We start from the raw sequence: 5,829 nt of genomic DNA on the forward strand, positions 1-5,829 counted from the left end.
ACACACACACACACACACACACACACACACACACACACACACACACAATTGAACTGACCTCAAAAGATGACCTGAAAGTCAAAGTAAAATAAAAGACACACTGTGTGAAAAAATCATAAAAATACTCAATTCTTTCCCATCTAACCTCAATAAACTCTCTCTTTCCCTCTCTCTCTCTCTGTCTCTCTTTCTCTATCTCCTCTATCTCTCCCTGTCTCTTTCTATCTCTCTGTCTCTCCTCCTCACTCCCTTCCTCTCCTTTCCTCTCTTCTGTCCTCTCTCTCCCTCTCTCCATCTCCTTCTGTCTCTATTTCTGTCTTGGGCTCTTATCTTTCTCTGCATCTCTTTCTCTGTCTCTGTGCTCTGTCTCTCTCTGTCTCTCTTCCTCCCTTCCTCCCTCTATCTCTTTCTGTCTCTGACTATTTCTCTATCTCTCTTTATGTGTTTCTGTGTCTGTCTGTCTGTCTCTCTATCTCTTTTTCTCTTTCATAGCATCATATTTGTTAAACTATAAGAATGCCTTCCACTCCTTGGACGCATCTCATGCCCTTACCATTTTTTTTAACTCTTCTGCTTATTCTACTTTGGCATTTTGCTCTGTCATAGTCTTCCCAGGCTTTTGTTTCCCAAGTCTTAGAATGGGTATAATTATTTCCCCCTTTGCAAAGTGGCACAAGGAATATGGCGCCAAAGCCAGTCTTAGAGTCAGGAAGCCCTAGGCTTAAGTCCTGCCTCTGATCCATCCTGGCTGTATGACCTTAGACAATACCTTTTTCTTCTCAGTGATTTCAGGTCATTCTTCAAGACTAGAATTTGCACAGTAATTGTTGACTATGCATTTTGAATAGTCAGCTTGCTAACTGAGAGTTCTCAACATACATAGGTCTTTCCTCTCCCCCTCCAAATAAGATGAAGAGGGGTATAGAAATCTATCCTGCCCTACAGGAAAATTGAAGGGGAAGAGGATAAGAGAAGAGGGGGAGAGATAGAAGGGAGGGCAGATTAGGAGAAGGAGTATTCAGAATGCATGCCATCTTGGAGTGGGGGGAGGGATGAGATGCGGAGAAAATTTGGAACTCAAAATCTTGTGGAAATGAGTGTTGAAAACTAAAAATAAGTAAAAAAATTTAAAAAAAAGATGAAGAATGAAAATGATTTAGAAATGATTGGATTAATCTGTATTTTTTATCTATTTTTTCTTTTGTCATTGCTAATGACAAAATTTCAATGATGCAGGAACAACTGTCCAGTTCATCATACGTTATATGTGTGCTGGCTTTATGTTCCCAAGGTTAATTTCTTGTTGAAGAGCATTCAGTCTATTTTACAGCCTTGGAAGTGAATTTGCTGACTCTGGCATACGTCCATTGAACAAAAGATAAGAAACACAGATTCACTTTCACATACTGACCACCTTAACTTGGGGAAGGACTTGGGAGAGGAAGGATGGGGTGTGGGACAAAGAGACTTTGGAGCCAGAGGACTTGGGCCTTGAAGTTCAGTTCTGACACTGCTGATAGTATCTTGGACAAGGACTTTCTCTCTGGATCCCAGTTTCCTTATCTGTAAAAAGAATGTTGGACAAGATGGATTTTAAGCTCCTTTCCAGCCCCAAATCCATGATCTTGTGACAAACTTAATGAATCTTCTATTCATCCCTCTGCAAATGTGGCTCTTCCCCAAGGCTTGGTTCTTGGCCCTCTCTTCTTCATGGATCACAACTATTTTGAAACAAATATTAAATTACTTAGAACATGGAAATTTTAGTTCAGGGCTCTTTCCCCTGTACCATACTAAATAACTATAGGGATAGGGCCTGGACGTATAATCTGATTAATGTAGGGAATTCTTGGGTGAGCAAACTCCCTCAGTCCATGCAGGTTGGTCCCTTTTTTGAAACTTCTAGTCTTAGACAGTTATCGAGGGCACTGAGAGGTTAAGGGGACCTTCCCAGGGTCACACTACCAGTATGTGTCAGAAGTAAAATTTGAACCCAGGTCTTCCTGGCCTTTGAAGCCTCTTCGCCATGCATCGTGCTATACTGCTTCTCCCAATGACTATACTGAAATAAAGCCCAAACTCCTTGTTCTCTTTTCAATGGCCTTCTCCATTCTGACCCTAGCCTAATGTTGTTGATTAGCAAATGCTGGTTCAACAATTAAGTGAAAGATTATGGAAATGAAATGTGTCTATTCTTTAAGTTGACCATGAGTTTCAAGTTCATAAGGATATAAATATAGAAATGGAAGCAAAATTAGTGCTCATTAAGCATAACTCACCCTTCTAAAATGTGACTGCTGTTGCTGATTTGCTTTGGTTGCGTCTAACTCTTTGTGACCCCATTTGGGGTTTTCTTGGCATAGACGCTGGAGTGGTTCACCATTTCCTTCTCCAGCTAATCTTACAGATGAGGAAACTGAGGTGACCAGGGTTAATTGACATGTCTAGGGTAACACAGCTAGGAAGTGTATGAGGCCATATTTGAACTCAGGTCTTTTTGACTCCAGGCCCAGCTCTCTAGCATAGAACCTCCTCCCTCCCCCAACCTACTATTTCAGTCTAATTTCCCATGACAGCTCAAACTGAATCCAAGATTGCTTCAATCTGACTTTTCTAGTCCCCATTGTATCTTACACCTTTCTATATCTTTCTGTGCATCATTCCCACCCATCTAAAATGCCTTTTTGCCTTTCTGAAAAAAACAAAAAAACAAAAGCTTACCTAGTTAAATTTCAAGGTCAACTAAAGTCCCATATAATCTGTAAAAGATTTTCTAACCAACCCAGCTCACAATGATTTCTCCCTTCAGCAAATCCCCATAGAAGTTCTAAGCTTGCATTATTTATCTTTTCCTTTCTCTTTGACTTGTCTCCCCAGATAAGTTATAGACTTCTTGTGGTTTGGAACGCTCCTATTTTTCTGTAGCCTACTCCAATATTAAGAGTGATGCTCAATAAACACTTGCTGATTTAAACTTTGTAACAAAGGAAGAAGCTCTTGTTTTTTTAAAAGTATCTCAGAATGTTTATTTCTCGTCTCAAAGATCCAATTATGTTCTCCATGGGAACCTTTCCCGGACATTCCTCAAAGATCTATAACTCTTGTTTATTTGTCTAATGGAAGAGCAACAAAGAGCTTGGATAATTTAACTCAATAGATTATTGCCCCATACCTCATTCTAGAATTGAATTACGACTTCAGTCTGCCTTTAAACTAAGTTTCTAACAAGAATCAAAATTAACTAGTTGGGGTTGCAGTCACATTTTAGAATTATGCTTAATGAGTCCTAATTTCTCTTCCATTTCTATATTTATAGCCTTGTGAACTTGAAACTTGTGGTCAGCTTAGAGAATAGACACATTTCATTTCAATAATCTTTCACTTAATTGTTGAACCAGCATTTGTTAATCAACAATTATGTACCAGGCACTGGGAATACAAACAAAAAAAAAAAAAAACAAAAAAAATGAAATGATTTCTAAATTCAAATATCCTAGATTTAACTGGAAGGTACTTTGGAGATCATAGAGGTAGACCACCTCTTTTTTATAGATGAAGGGTGAAGTCTACAAAGGGATAAACTTGACACGGGTCATATGCCTGGTAAATGTCAAAGTCAGGATTCAGACTCAAGTCTTTCTGACTCCAAGTATATCACCCTATCTCTAGGTCATGGATGCTTCAAGGAACTTATATTATACAGGGGAATGCAACAATTCTGCTGCTCTGTCATTTTAGTTATGTCCAACTGAAAGACAGCTTGGTGCTACAAGCAGAGGACCTATGTTCAAATTCCACCTCTGATATTTACTGTCTGCGTGACCTTGGACAAGTACATAACCTATCTGGGTCTCTTTCTTGGCTTTTATAAAATGAAAGTGGTGGATGAGAATATCTCTGAGTTCCCTTCTAGCTTGAAATCTGTGGCTTTATGATCCTGCACTGTCCTAAGTATTGCGGATCATAAATGAACAAATAGTCTCTGTCCAAAAGAAACTTAGGGCAGCTAAGTGACACAGTGGATAGAGGTCTGGCTCTGGAGTCAGGAAGACCTGAATTCCTATCTGGCCTCAAATATTTCCTAGCTATGTGACCCTGGGCAAGTCACTTAACCTTGTTTGCCTCAGTTTCCTCAGCTGTAAAACGAGTCAGAGAAAGAAATGGCAAACCACTCCAGTATCCCCATCAAGAAAACCCCAAACTAGGTCATGAAGAGTCGGGCTTGACTGAAATAATTGAACAGCAACAACGAAGAAACTTCCAGCCTATTGTGAATCCTTTATTATATGCAATTATCTTATTCCTCTCCATATTTAGAATACTGAAATGATGGGTTCATACATTTAAGCTCATTATGTCATACCTTTCATAAAAATAACTTCACTTTTTCTTGAAAGGCCTGCATTATGTGGGAAGAGCACCAGATTTAGGAATTAATCAAGCCACTTAATTAAGTCCCCGGGCCTCAGTTCCCTCTGATGTAAAATGAAGGAAATGGACCAGCTGGCCCCTGAAATCTCCTCCAGTTCTCCACCTGTGCCCCTATGGTCCCATGAGTCAAGACACTTGAGTTCTAGCTTTGCCTTCCCACTTACTGGCCTTGGTTGAGTTACTGAACCTCTTGGTCAGCTTCCCCTGTATATGATTTCTGCTTACTTCACAAAAGGATCAGTGTAGATAATACATAGAGTGGGTGGTTGGGAAACGGTTTCAGTGAGCAGCTAGGTGGTGCAGCAGATAGAGCATTGGCCCTGGAGTCAGGAGGACCTGAGTTCAAATGTTATCTCAGGTACTTACTAGCTATGTAACCCTGGGCAAGTCACTTAAACCTGATTGCCTCAAAAAAAAAAAAGGAAGAAAGAAAGAAAGAAAAGAAAAGGGTTACAGCTTGGGGGGTTAACAGAAAGACCGCTAGATGGACGTACATCAAACTTACAGAAGACCCAAAGCTTGGAGGAATGACTAAGGAACCCCTGAGTGACAGAGTCAGGATCGAAAAAGAATCTTGGGAGGTAGGAGCAATCAGACTAAATCGAATAAGATGACACTTAATAAGGAGTTGTGTATTAAGTCTTACACTTGGACACACACACACACAAAACACACACATATACAAAACAACTCGACAAACTCAAGACAAGTTAGGCATGGTTAGACAGCAGGTCTGAGAAATATGTGGAAAGTTCTCAGTGGCTTGAAAGCTTAACATGATATGACACGACAACCCAAAGCAACAACAATGCCAACAAATAATTTGATCTTGGATTATATTGAAAAAGGAGCAACTTCTAGGAATAAGAAGGTGATAGTCCCTGCTCTCATTAGACCTCTTCTTTTTGGGATCAGTTCTCCGTATAGGACCAGAGGAGGATGACCAGAAAGGTCATCCATGTTGAACTGGAAAAGACTTTGGAGGTCATCAAGCCCAGTTGCTTTGTTTTACATTTGTGGAAACTGAGGCCCATTGTGGTTCAATAACTTGTCCGTGGTCAAAGAGCTAGCAAGTATCTGTAGCAGAATTTGAACTCATGTTTTCTGGACTTCCAGCTGCACCATGTTGCCTCCTAGTGGTGAGGGGCGTTAAGTCTATGTCATATAAAGATTGATTGAAAAAACTATGTTTGTCTCAGAGAAGACTCAGAGGGGATGTGATAACTCTCTCCAAGTATTTGAATGGCTGACATCGAGAAGGAAACAACTTTGTTTTGTTTAGACTATTATGGAAGATTCAGGAATGGTGGATAGAAATTAAAAGAAATTTTAAAAAAGGTTAATTCAGAGGAGAAGAAGAAGAAGAAGAAGAAGAAGAAGAAGAAGAAGAAGAAGAAG

At 39.9% G+C, this 5,829-nt stretch overlaps 1 protein-coding gene across 3 annotated transcripts in view; it reads left to right on the forward strand.

Annotated features, from left to right (window-relative positions):
* The window catches only part of DCN (decorin), a 53,514-nt gene that overhangs the window by 30,153 nt on the left and 17,532 nt on the right, over nucleotides 1-5,829 (forward strand). The gene's annotated exons all lie outside the window — the stretch shown is intronic.

This window comes from Vombatus ursinus, unplaced genomic scaffold (assembly GCF_900497805.2).
Source record: "Vombatus ursinus unplaced genomic scaffold, bare-nosed wombat genome assembly UNPS02014874.1, whole genome shotgun sequence".
Classification (NCBI taxonomy): Eukaryota; Metazoa; Chordata; class Mammalia; order Diprotodontia; family Vombatidae; genus Vombatus; species Vombatus ursinus.